The sequence below is a fragment of the Lactuca serriola genome, chromosome 1 (assembly GCF_051521515.1).
Source record: "Lactuca serriola cultivar US96UC23 chromosome 1, Lser_US96UC23_V15, whole genome shotgun sequence".
Classification (NCBI taxonomy): domain Eukaryota; kingdom Viridiplantae; phylum Streptophyta; class Magnoliopsida; order Asterales; family Asteraceae; genus Lactuca; species Lactuca serriola.
Window position 1 is genome coordinate 249,182,698 of NC_136408.1, and position 14,547 is coordinate 249,197,244.

The window sequence follows — 14,547 nt, forward strand, 5'->3', positions numbered from 1 at the left end:
TCGAATTGGCCTTGGTTTCGGGAGATCCAATTTCTTGAAAAATGAATAAGGCATGAGATTCACACTTGCTCCCAAATAAGCCAAAGCATGAATGGTGGCCTAATTCCCAAATTGGCAAGGCAAATTTAAGCTTCCCGGGTCACCCTTCTTCTTTGGTAGTTTGTTTAACATGGCGGCTGAGCAATTCTCATTAAGAACTACTTCCTTCACTTCCTCCATCTTCCTTCTATTGGTTAGAAGCTCCTTGAGGAATTTGGCATATTTTCGCATTAGTGCAATTGCTTCAATGAATGGTATATTGACTTGAAGAGCTTTTATGTTATCTAGAAACTTCTGGTAGTCTTCTTCCTTCTTTTCTTGTTTAGCTCGGGCTGGATATGGCATTGGAGGATGAACTGGTTTTGCTGGAATCTGACTTTTCTGATTAGGCATGGACTCGTCGAGTCCATATTATGGACTCGGCGAGTAGGGTCTGTGTCATGCAGATTTTGGTTTTCGCTTTGTTTTTCTGCATCTTCATTTTTTAACTGCTTGGGTTCTTCAGACTGAATAGGGTCCAGAGGAGTAATTACCTTTCCACTTCTTGTTGTCATGATATTTATATGTGCGCCTCGTGGGTTTTTTTCGGTTTTACTAGGAAGTTCTCCCGGTGATCTTTGATTAATTTGTTGAGCAAGTTGCCCCAGCTGTGTCTCAAATTTGTGGATAGATGCTTGTTGATTTCTAAGCATTGTTCTTGTTTCTTGGATTGCAACATCATGATCATTATGTCTCTTTTCTGAAGCAGCTACAAACTTAGTAAGCATCTCTTCCAAAGTTGGTTTCCTTTCTTGTGCCGGCTCCTCCTTTTGGTAAAAACCTCTTCCTTTTTGTTTAAACTTCTCCTACTTAGCCCTCTTGTATTCATCATAAGGAAGCCACTCTTTCTTGGGTTTCCGCCAATCTTCATCATATCGGTCACCACTTGAGTAACATACTTGCACCTTCTTATTCCAATTCTCATCCAAGTCGCAATCTCTAGTAAGATGAGGTCCATTGCAATTCTCACAACCCCACCCGAATAGCATGTATCATTTGATCCATTTTATCCATCCTCCTATCCATGGTTTTCAACATAGCCATGACTGTTGACAAATCTTCTGAAGCTGCATAAGCTAATCCCCTTGTCACATCATTCCTTGGATTGTAGTATTTTCTAGAATGCCTAGAGAATTCTTCAATTAGTTGCTTTATCACCGGGGGTGCTTTCTTTGTGTCACAACTGAAAATTTTGAGCTATGTAATCTATACATTCAAGTAAATATGAATCAAAAACTTCAATCAAATACATTATGAAAGTACCACAAATAGTCAGCAAACAATTGGAGACCCTAGAAGTTCTTGTTAAGTCTATTTTAGACTAGAACTTCCTTATTGGATCCAAACGGACCAATAAGCTTCCAATTTGACTAACATGGGCTTAGAACCCTAATTGGGCTCTAATTGGACCCACACTTATTTATTTTAACATTTTGGGCCATATTGGGCCTAGAATTAAATAAATTAAAAGCCTTGATACATGAATAACCTAAACTAGTCCAATAAAAATATAAAAATCCTACTACATTCTTTTAGACTAAAAACATACCTAAGGCTAAATCTAATATTGGGCTTAGGAGCAAAAGGCCCAAATTTTTTTTTTTTCCTCCATGTTTCGGCCCAATACCCAAGCCCAAGAGGATTTGAAGATAGTTGACTTAAGTGTGCCACCTCACTATTACCCATAGGACTTCCATGCATTATTTCCCATTCTTCCATGCATATCACTTCAAGATCACATCTCTTCTTCTCTCCTCTCTCACTCTCGGCCATACACACCTACACACACCAAAAATCTCTCAAACACTCTCTAGATCACTCAAGAACAACTCTCCCTCTCCACTCAAAAATCTCGAGTTCTAGGAAGCATTCAAGAAGAAATCTCCACAAAATTCTTCATCTAAGGTAAGATTATGCATAGATCTATGGTTTAAATTCTTTTGTTATCAAAATCCTTTCCTAACCTATGCAAAAATCGTGATCTTACACCCTAGAACCATCTCAAAACTCGAGATCTTCATCAAAGGGAGCCAAGGCCAAAAACACTTCATTTTTCCTTCCATTCTTCCTTGCAAAACCGAATCAACACCCCAAGGTGAGATTCATACCCCTATTTTCTATTTTTATGAGTTTTGTGGGGGGGGGGGGGGGGGGGAATACAAGTGAAAGTGTAGATCTATATGTGTTTGTATGCCTTGTATGATTTCCATGCTTATATGTATGCTTTTATGTGTTTTAATGTTGGATCTAGCCTTAAAACCCATCAAAACCGAGAGATATCTTGTGTTAAATGATTTTAGCTTCAAATATATTTCTAAACACAAAGTGTTTCAAGAAAAATGGCTAAGTGGTTTAGTAATAATTTTCTTTGGGTTAAAAACACAAATTTTGGGCCTAAAATGTGAAAAATACAAAAATAAGGGCCCAAATTGACATTTCACAGATTCTGATGGATGAAGTGTGCCAAAACAGTTTCCATAAAACTATTTCTGGAATTACACTTAATTAGAGGACTAAAAATATGAATTTCAAGCTTAATGGGCTAAAAATGAAAATTTCGGCCCAATAAGGCCCATTATGCGAATTTTTCTGTTTTGGAGGGCCAAAACTGTAACTTTCTGTAAAACAGTGGACTATAAGTGTTCCAATTCCTTTTCAAAGGTTTAAAATGCTTTTTAAATTTAAAAAGGACCAAAGTTGCAAAAAATTTTCTATTTGGGCCAAAATTGTCAAATTTGCGAAAAGAAGGGATTAAAACCAAGAAAACTGCATTTTCAGGGTCTTAAGCTGTTTTCTATGGAAAATATGCTGGAAAATGATTATTTCAACAATTTTTGGTGTTAAAATGTCAAGAAAATTGATTTAAATACCAAACCGGAAAATATTTTAAATAAAGGGTTGAAAAGGTAAATTTTACAAAAGAGGAGGGGCCGAAAACAGAAAATTTCCAAGACTAATTCTATACATGCAATATGATCAAATAATGGTGCTACTACTATCGACAAAATACAATACACTACAATACCAAAAGTCGTTGTCAAACGAATTGGTTCGGTCTCGAACCAATGGAAATCCGAAACCACAAATACAACGATACTATGATACTACAATACTATGATTCATACAATTAACGATTCGGAATACATTATACATGTGCACAGACGCCTACGCACTATCTTTGGGCCCCACAAGTGTAAAATCTTGTTCGTTGAGCCTAGCTAGCCCGACGACCTGATCTTAAGGCCCAAAGACTTCATCTTACGAGGTGCTGGGTTTTACCATCCCGACACAACGTAACCGGACTTTCAATGGCTGTAGACTACTGGTCCCCAAGGGTCCTTTAGTGTCGCTAGTAAAGTCTGCCTTTTTGCGAGGCGGGTCTGGGACCCCTCGTACCTTTTATCCCTAACCGACTAACGGAGTCGTCGAGGCCTTCGTGTCCTCCTTCTCTTCGGATGTGGGACAACAGGACGGTTGGATAGCGTGACTAGTACGGACGACGCCTTCGGGATCGTTGGTATTGCTATAGACTAGTCGTTTGTGTAACGCGTGTCTGTGGCGGATAGTCATGCTCATCAATGATCCAATGTCGTCTGGAATAACAACTTCATGCGTTGCAATGGTCACAAGTAATTTTCATGGAATTCAAAGAATTAGGAAGACATCGGGTTTTCCTAGGGTTTTCAAATACATACAAATTCGGAACACATACGATTTCAATAAACAATATTTTACAAGTATAGAAAACAAACAGGCATACTTATGGATCTTCACACCTTTTTGACTATACTATTTTCAGAAAATATCGGATTTTCTGGTGGTTTTCAAACGATACGAAGCATTGTTTTCAAATACAACTTATGAACTCACCAACATTTTATATGTTGAAGTTTTTCAAAATACTTGTATTCTCAGGGAACCAGTGAATCAAGGGAAACCATATTCAGTGACGGTTGCAGTTTATTTTTGTACGAATTGAACAAATTAATTTTTGGGGAATGTAATGTTAAACAATGTATGATATGTAAACACTACTGGTTGTACTATGTTGATGAATGGTGACGAATGTTGTTATGTTTCATATATATTCAATGTTATGGTATTCAATTAAGTCACGACAGCCCCCGGACGTTTCCGCCGTCTGGTTCGGGGGTGTGACAGGTTGGTATCAGAGCTTTGTTTATAGTGAACTAGCATGTCGAACCATACATTGATATGCAACTATAAACCAAAAAGAGGGACTAACATAACTCTGAGCAGAACAAGTAAATAAAACACACTTGCTTGCATTAGGAATAAAGATCCAACGCTGAATCAAACACAATAACACTGGTATCTCGGTTAATTCGGGACTGTTCTTAGTAATACCAAGGAGTGAATGTAGCCTGATCAACTACATTCTCTCCAAGGTAAGATTAACACACGTCTTGATGAGATCGGGATAGCCAGGGAACCTAACACTATACCTTTTATCACCCAAAAAGAGAATGTTTGCTTAGTATGTATAATAGACATAGCATCCTAGGATGATGTAGCATATTTACGTACTCGCGCAGACAACATGGCTGGCTTTCATCACCCGGGAGACCCCTACTTCCCTAATCAGGGAAACAACGGCTGGCTACAGGAGGAGGAGGAGCCTGAGGAGGAGCAGCAGGGTATCCAGTTTCATCAGGCCTTAGTAGCTCACGGGATGCTTGTGGATGAGCCAGGAGAGAATCCAGGTGAAGCACACGATGTCGGACCCGACGAATACGTAGACACTGACTACGAATTTGGAGAGCTCGACGATGACGACGAAGACGGCCAGGTCAGGGACCAGGACCCCGTCCCGCCATCCGAGGACGAGGCACAACCAGATCACCCTGCTCCACCAGCGAACCCCCCAAGAGAGAACCGTTCCCTCGAAGCTGAGATCGCCGCACTGCGACAACAGCTGTATGCTATGGAGGCTCGGGCAGTGCAAGCAGAGCATGAGAGGGATGAGGTTATAGGAGACATGGCAGAGATGGCGCAGCTATTGGCACAACATTTCGGCATATGACTTCAGCACCACCTCCTGACGCAGCTCATCGCGGTTAGGAATAGACTTATCGTAGTAGATTATTAGGAACTATGTTATGTACTCCGGCTCTATGTTTAAGTGACTACACTACTCATGGAGCCGTTATGCTGTCGGATTAGTGTTACTTATGTATGCTCCTACGAGCAAATTTTCTTGTACTAAATGCGGATAATATTAATAAACTATTGTGTGTTTTGCTATAATATTCTCAGTTGTTATGTGTTGAGACGTTATGATTGTATGCTTGATGGTAGTAATGTTTAGGTTAGCACCATACACCTAGTTAGTAGGATCACAACCTCACAGAAACCACGTACACTCAACATCTTTCCGTTTCATGACAGAAAGATGCCTCGCCCAGCTACTCGCGGAAATCCTGAACCAATCCCGCCCGAAGTTGACTCCACTGCTTTCCAGGCAACCGTGTCTGCTGCGGTCACAACAGCTATGGCACAACTTCACCGAGGAAACAATGCAGGAGGCAATGGTCAAGGCTCCGGAAGTTCGAACAACGGGACGAACCAAGGACTCACTAAAACGTGCACCTACAAGGATTTTGCGAACGCTAAACCCCGAACTTTCAACGGTACCGGAGGAGTGATCGCCCTAAAGCGATGGATCGAGAAGTTAGAGTCGGTATTCGAGATATGCGAGTGCCCCGAGCAGATGAAAGTGAAGTTCGCGGCCTGCACTTTTGTGGACCAAGCACTCACTTGGTGGAATGGTCATGTGGAAGCTATGACACTCCCTGTCGCCAACTCTATTCCCTGGGCAGAAATGAAAGAGATGTTGACGGCTGAGTACTGCCCCCGAGGCGAAATACAGAAGATGGAGCAGGAATTATGGAATCTCACGGTGCAGAATGGGAACATCGATGCTTACATATCGAGATTCAGCGAACTATCTCTGTTGTGCCCGGGTATGATCACATCAGAGGGAAAGAAAATTGAACGATTCATTTGGGGACTGACATCCCCCATTCAAGGGAATGTGATCGCTGCGAACCCTGAAACTTTTGACAGTGCGAAGAGATTGGCAAAGAGGCTATATGATCATAACCACAAAAAGGGCGAGAAACCGGCAGAGACTGAGAAGAAGAAGGAGAGTGATGGTAAGAAAGGATGGAACAACAAGAGGAAGGGGCGTCAGGGTCCCGAGACCTCTAAAAAGCAGCAAACGATGGCAGTTCACGCTGTCACCGCGCCGGTACCAGTCACATCACATGCTCCAGCCTCAGCTGCTTCGAATACTTCAAGACCCTACTCCGGCACTCTTCCTAGTTGCAATAAGTGCGGCCTCCACCATCACGGCGAATGCAGGGAACTCCATTGCACCAGTTGCAACCGAAGGGGACACACTGCAAGGTTCTGCAGGACTTATCCTTCTCAGAACCAGAGTCAGGGAAACAACCAGAACAACAACAACAACCACCGCAATACCAACAACACCAATGCCGGCAGCATCAATGCAGGACCTAGCCACACCTGTTTTGGGTGTGAAAGGACGGGACATTTCCGTCGAGATTGCCCTAACAACAACAACTCAGGAAACAGAGGAGCAGGAAGAATGCTGACTATGGGTCAGAGTGATGCAGTTCAGGACCCCGCAGTTGTGACCGGTACGTTCCTCCTAAACCACACTTATGCGTGCATCTTATTTGATACTGGAGCGGAGCGAAGTTTCGTGAGCGAGAAGTTTAAACATTTACTAAAACAACAACCCCAGAAGCTAAATGAAACCTATACGGTGGAAATGGCCAATGGGAAAACCGAATCCACTAGGGAGATCTATGTCGGATGTACCCTAACCCTCAACCAACACGTCTTACGAATAGATCTGATGCCAGTGTCAATTAGGAGTTTCGATGTGATTATCGGCATGGATTGGTTAAGCCCCCACCATGCTGAGATTATGTGCCATGAGAAGGCCGTTCGCCTTCGTCTCCCGAATCACGAAACCCTAGTAATTTACGGAGACAAACCTAGCACGAATCTTCGTCTTATCTCGTGCATCAAAGCACAAAAACATCTGCGAAAGAACAACTTAGCGTTCTTGGCCCACATAGTGGACAAGGCCAAAGAAGAAATTAACATCCAAGACATTCCGGTAGCGTGTGAATTCCCGGACGTGTTTCCTGAAGACCTTCCGGGAGTACCCCCAGAGAGACAGGTTGAGTTCCGAATCGACCTAGTTCCAGGAGCAACTCCTCTCGCTAAATCACCATATCGGTTGGCACCTGCTGAAATGCAGGAATTGTCCAGCCAACTCGGTGAGCTTCTGGACAAGGGATTTATCCGACCTAGCTACTCGCCATGGGGAGCCCCGGTGCTCTTTGTCAAAAAGAAGGACGGATCTTTCAGAATGTGCATCCACTACAGAGAGTTGAATAAACTCACTGTCAAAAACCGCTACCCACTCCCGCGAATCGATGATCTATTCGACCAGCTCCAAGGAGCTAGCTATTTTTCTAAAATAGATTTACGGTCTGGATATCACCAACTCAAAGTCCGAGAAGAAGATATTCCTAAAACCGCTTTTCGAACCCGCTACGGACATTATGAATTCGTTGTAATGCCCTTCGGTCTAACAAATGCACCTGCCGCATTTATGGACCTAATGAATCGAATCTGTCGACCGTTCCTGGACAACTTCGTCATTGTGTTTATCGATGACATCCTCGTCTATTCTCGAAGCAAAGAGGAACATGGCCAACATCTCCGGCAAGTCCTAGAGACGCTGCGATCGGAAAAACTTTACGCCAAACTCTCTAAGTGTGAGTTTTGGCTACGGAGCGTGAATTTTCTAGGTCACGTAGTTAGCCAAGATGGAATTCATGTGGATCCCTCTAAGGTCAAAGCTGTGGAAGGATGGGCAACTCCGACTACGCCCACAGAAATTCGTCAGTTCTTAGGCCTAGCAGGCTACTATAGGAGATTCATCCAAAACTTCTCTAAAATCGCCAAGCCACTTACCTTGCTTACACAAAAGAGCGTGCCATTCAAGTGGACAGACCGACAAGAAATTGCGTTTCGAGCCTTGAAGCAAGCTCTTTGTAGTGCTCCTGTGCTATCGCTACCCGAAGGAACGGAAGATTTTGTAGTATACTGTGACGCGTCAAATCAAGGCTTAGGTTGCGTTCTCATGCAACGTGGAAGAGTGATAGCATATGCGTCCCGTCAACTAAAGACGCACGAAGTAAATTACACAACCCATGACCTAGAACTGGGAGCCGTGGTTTTCGCCCTAAAAATTTGGAGGCACTACCTGTACGGTACAAAGTGCACCATCTTCACGGACCACAAGAGTCTCCAACACATCTTGAATCAAAAGGAGCTGAACATGAGACAGCGGCGATGGGTGGAATTATTAAATGACTATGAATGCGAGATCAAGTACCACCCAGGCAAGGCCAACGTGGTAGCTGACGCATTAAGTCGGAAGGAGTACACAAATCGCCGTACGAAAACACACTCGATAACCATTCAGTCTCATCTGGCCACTCAAATTGCATCAGTCCAGTCAGAGGCTATGAAGGCGGAAAATAAAACTAGCGAGGCATTACGCGGAATGGAGAAGAACCTGGAAGTCAAAGAGAATGGGGTATACTACTTCATGAACCGTATTTGGGTTCCAAAAATCGGAGGATTCAGGGAGACCGTTATGAAGGAAGCCCACAAGACACGATACTCCATTCATCCTGGTTCGGACAAGATGTATTTGGACATTAAGCAGCACTATTGGTGGCCTAACATGAAGGCGGAAATCGCAACTTATGTTAGTAAGTGCCTTACGTGTGCCAAAGTGAAAGTGGAGTACCAGAAACCTTCCGGATTGTTACAACAACCGGCAATCCCTGAGTGGAAATGGGAGGGGATTTCTATGGACTTCGTGACCAAGCTGCCCAAGACGTCGGACGGATTGGACACCATATGGGTAATAATCGACCGACTGACGAAATCTGCCCATTTCCTGCCAATCAAAGAGTCCTACAAGATGGAGAGGCTGACGCGTTTGTACCTACGAGAGATTGTAAGACTTCATGGAGTGCCAAAATCTATCATCTCGGATAGGGACAGTAGGTTCACGTCACGCTTTTGGCAGTCGCTCCACAAGGCCATGGGAACTCATCTTGATATGAGCACCGCATATCACCCACAAACGGACGGTCAAAGCGAACGAACCATTCAGACGCTTGAAGACATGCTTCGTGCATGCGTGATAGACTTCGGAAAGTCTTGGGATACCCACCTACCGTTGATCGAGTTTTCATATAACAATAGTTATCATTCGAGCATTAAGGTGGCTCCTTTCGAAGCACTGTACGGGCGTAAATGTAGATCACCGTTATGTTGGGCTGAAGTAGGTGACACCCAGCTAGCAAGAACACATACGTCGGATAGGGCAATGACAGGACCGGAAATCATTCGCGAGACCACAAAAAAGATTGTCCAGATCAAAGCTCGATTACAAGCATCGCGTGACCGGCAAAAGAGCTATGCTGATAAACGGCGAAAGCCCTTAGAATTCCAGGTCGGTGATCGCTTATTGTTAAAGGTCTCACCCTGGAAAGGGGTTATACGTTTCGGAAAACGGGGAAAGCTGAACCCGCGATACATTGGACCTTTCGAAATCGTCGCCCGAATAGGTCCAGTAGCATACAGACTACAACTACCCACGGAGCTAAACGGTGTACACCCCGTGTTTCATGTTTCTAATCTGAAAAAGTGCCTATCAGATGAAACCCTTGTCATTCCTCTTGACGAAATCGAAATCAACGAAAATCTCCTGTTCGTCGAGGAGCCAATCGAAATCATGGACAGGGAGGTGAAGCGTACTAAGCAGAGTCGCATCCCGATCGTGAAGGTACGGTGGAACGCAAGGCGTGGGCCAGAATTCACGTGGGAACGCGAAGATCAAATGAAGCAGAAGTACCCTCACCTATTTTAGCATTCTCAAATCTAGCTTTCAAACAGAATTTCGGGACGAAATTCCCTCTAACGGGGGGATGATGTCACAACTGAAAATTTTGAGCTATGTAATCTATACATTCAAGTAAATATGAATCAAAAACTTCAATCAAATACATTATGCAAGTACCACAAATAGTCAGCAAACAATTGGAGACCCTAGAAGTTATTGTTAAGTCTATTTTAGACTAGAACTTCCTTATTGGATCCAAACGGACCAATAAGCTTCCAATTTGACTAACATGGGCTTAGAACCCTAATTGGGCTCTAATTGGACCCACACTTATTTATTTTAACATTTTGGGCCATATTGGGCCCAGAATTAAATAAATTAAAAGCCTTGATACATGAATAACCTAAACTAGTCCAATAAAAATATAAAAATCCTACTACATTCTTTTAGACTAAAAACATACCTAAGGCTAACTCTAATATTGGGCTTAGGAGCAAAAGGCCCAAATTTCTTTTTTTTTTCCTCCATGTTTCGGCCCAATACCCAAGCCCAAGAGGATTTGAAGATAGTTGACTTAAGTGTGCCACCTCACTATTACCCATAGGACTTCCATGCATTATTTCCCATTCTTCCATGCATATCACTTCAAGATCACATCTCTTCTTCTCTCCTCTCTCACTCTCGGCCATACACACCTACACACACCAAAAATCTCTCAAACACTCTCTAGATCACTCAAGAACAACTCTCCCTCTCCACTCAAAAATCTCGAGTTCTAGGAAGCATTCAAGAAGAAATCTCCACAAAATTCTTCATCTAAGGTAAGATTATGCATAGATCTATGGTTTAAATTCTTTTGTTATCAAAATCCTTTCCTAACCTATGCAAAAATCGTGATCTTACACCCTAGAACCATCTCAAAACTCGAGATCTTCATCAAAGGGAGCCAAGGCCAAAAACACTTCATTTTTCCTTCCATTCTTCCTTGCAAAACCGAATCAACACCCCAAGGTGAGATTCATACCCCTATTTTCTATTTTTATGAGTTTTGTGGGGGGGGGGGGGGGGAATACAAGTGAAAGTGTAGATCTATATGTGTTTGTATGCCTTGTATGATTTCCATGCTTATATGTATGCTTTTATGTGTTTTAATGTTGGATCTAGCCTTAAAACCCATCAAAACCGAGAGATATCTTGTGTTAAATGATTTTAGCTTCAAATATATTTCTAAACACAAAGTGTTTCAAGAAAAATGGCTAAGTGGTTTAGTAATAATTTTCTTTGGGTTAAAAACACAAATTTTGGGCCTAAAATGTGAAAAATACAAAAATAAGGGCCCAAATTGACATTTCACAGATTCTGATGGATGAAGTGTGCCAAAACAGTTTCCATAAAACTATTTCTGGAATTACACTTAATTAGAGGACTAAAAATATGAATTTCAAGCTTAATGGGCTAAAAATGAAAATTTCGGCCCAATAAGGCCCATTATGCGAATTTTTCTGTTTTGGAGGGCCAAAACTGTAACTTTCTGTAAAACAGTGGACTATAAGTGTTCCAATTCCTTTTCAAAGGTTTAAAATGCTTTTTAAATTTAAAAAGGACCAAAGTTGCAAAAAATTTTCTATTTGGGCCAAAATTGTCAAATTTGCGAAAAGAAGGGATTAAAACCAAGAAAACTGCATTTTCAGGGTCTTAAGCTGTTTTCTATGGAAAATATGCTGGAAAATGATTATTTCAACAATTTTTGGTGTTAAAATGTCAAGAAAATTGATTTAAATACCAAACCGGAAAATATTTTAAATAAAGGGTTGAAAAGGTAAATTTTACAAAAGAGGAGGGGCCGAAAACAGAAAATTTCCAAGACTAATTCTATACATGCAATATGATCAAATAATGGTGCTACTACTATCGACAAAATACAATACACTACAATACCAAAAGTCGTTGTCAAACGAATTGGTTCGGTCTCGAACCAATGGAAATCCGAAACCACAAATACAACGATACTATGATACTACAATACTATGATTCATACAATTAACGATTCGGAATACATTATACATGTGCACAGACGTCTACGCACTATCTTTGGGCCCCACAAGTGTAAAATCTTGTTCGTTGAGCCTAGCTAGCCCGACGACCTGATCTTAAGGCCCAAAGACTTCATCTTACGAGGTGCTGGGTTTTACCATCCCGACACAACGTAACCGGACTTTCAATGGCTGTAGACTACTGGTCCCCAAGGGTCCTTTAGTGTCGCTAGTAAAGTCTGCCTTTTTGCGAGGCGGGTCTGGGACCCCTCGTACCTTTTATCCCTAACCGACTAACGGAGTCGTCGAGGCCTTCGTGTCCTCCTTCTCTTCGGATGTGGGACAACAGGACGGTTGGATAGCGTGACTAGTACGGACGACGCCTTCGGGATCGTTGGTATTGCTATAGACTAGTCGTTTGTGTAACGCGTGTCTGTGGCGGATAGTCATGCTCATCAATGATCCAATGTCGTCTGGAATAACAACTTCATGCGTTGCAATGGTCACAAGTAATTTTCATGGAATTCAAAGAATTAGGAAGACATCGGGTTTTCCTAGGGTTTTCAAATACATACAAATTCGGAACACATACGATTTCAATAAACAATATTTTACAAGTATAGAAAACAAACAGGCATACTTATGGATCTTCACACCTTTTTGACTATACTATTTTCAGAAAATATCGGATTTTCTGGTGGTTTTCAAATGATACGAAGCATTGTTTTCAAATACAACTTATGAACTCACCAACATTTTATATGTTGAAGTTTTTCAAAATACTTGTATTCTCAGGGAACCAGTGAATCAAGGGAAACCATATTCAGTGACGGTTGCAGTTTATTTTTGTACGAATTGAACAAATTAATTTTTGGGGAATGTAATGTTAAACAATGTATGATATGTAAACACTACTGGTTGTACTATGTTGATGAATGGTGACGAATGTTGTTATGTTTCATATATATTCAATGTTATGGTATTCAATTAAGTCACGACAGCCCCCAGACGTTTCCGCCGTCTGGTTCGGGGGTGTGACACTTTGTGAGTGGACCTTGCGAGTCAAGTAATTGCCTTGTTGTAACATTCACTCCATCGTAGAAAATGGAGACTTCTTGTTGACTATTAAGGTCATGATGTGGGAAATTCCTTAGTAAACTCTTGTACCTCTCCCAAGCTTCATAAAGTGACTCTCCAGCTTGTTGTTCAAAGTTGGCTATGGATTTCTTTAACTTAGATATCTTGGAGGGTGGGCAGAATTGATCCATAAACTCTTTTTCATCTTGGCCCGTGTAGTGATGGATCCGGGGGGAAGTGACTTGAGCCAATCCTTTACAGCACCCTTCAATGTAACCGGAAGCATGAGAAGTAGCTGAGTTTCGCGAGGCACGTTTGGAACATTAAAATAATCAGCTACATCATTGACTTCATCCAAGTGTTTGTAAGCATCTTCGTGGTCTTTTCCGTAGAAGAGGATCTCCTTGAGTAGAGCAAGAATGTGACCCTTAAGCTCAAAAGTGGCAGTTGCGGGTATTGCGGGTTGCACAAGTCCCAAGCCGGTATCATCGCATATCCTCTTCTTCCATTCCCTCATGGGGACTTCATCGATGTTAGCCATGAGAACAACTAATTCGTCGTTGGAATCGGAAACATGCCCGAATGTAGGGTCATCTTGTCCTTCGGTTTCGTACTTGGTATCCTCTTTGATTAGGTCTTCGCTTGCTAAAGAGGCGCTGGATGCTCTTGATTTGCTGCTCTTCTTCTTCCCAAAAACCGTCTTCAAGCTAGACAAAGGCGATTTCTTGTGTGTATTCAAGCTTTCAACGTCTTTGCCTTTGTTTTTCCTCAACGCGGATTCTGGGTCTTCAAAAGGGGGAATCAGTGGAGTGCTGGATCCTCTGGTCATAAAAAGCCTGCAACAGAACAAGAAAAACGCATAAAAAGAATAAAAGATGAAACTGAACGAAAATAAAAATTAAACTGTCAACATCAGGGATCTCGCCGAGTAGGGTTGAGTGCACTCGGCGAGTAGACTGTATGAAACAAAAAAATTAGACATAATTAAATAAAACGACAAAGAACTAATAAATACTAAAACCTAACCTACTTACTGAATTACTAAAAATTTAACTTTGTGCAAGAAAAACTCACACAAAGGATCGATAATGTAACATCCGGATTCCCAGGTATCCTATTTTGTTCTTTTAGTTTTGGGAATTGTGAGGAGACTCGGCGAGTTGGCGTCTAAAATCGCCGAGTATGGTCGCGGATTCGTATGCGAGTTCACAGCTGGACTCGGCTAGTTCATGAGTGGACTCGGCAAGTCCACGCTGTTTAATGAAACCCTAATTTCCAGGGTTTGAGACCTATTTAAAGGCCCTTAGGGCCGTCATTTGTGGCCACCAACGCCAAGAGAGAAACCCTAAGAGATCTAGAGCGTTTGTGAGGAAG

The 14,547-nt window shown here is 42.1% G+C and overlaps 1 non-coding gene across 1 annotated transcript; it reads left to right on the plus strand.

The window, feature by feature from the left end:
- Nucleotides 1-13,224: 13,224 nt before the first annotated feature.
- Nucleotides 13,225-13,331, plus strand: LOC145080760 (small nucleolar RNA R71). The gene has a single exon (XR_013695346.1). It is a non-coding gene; the product is annotated as a small nucleolar RNA R71 (small nucleolar RNA).
- Nucleotides 13,332-14,547: the final 1,216 nt, after the last annotated feature.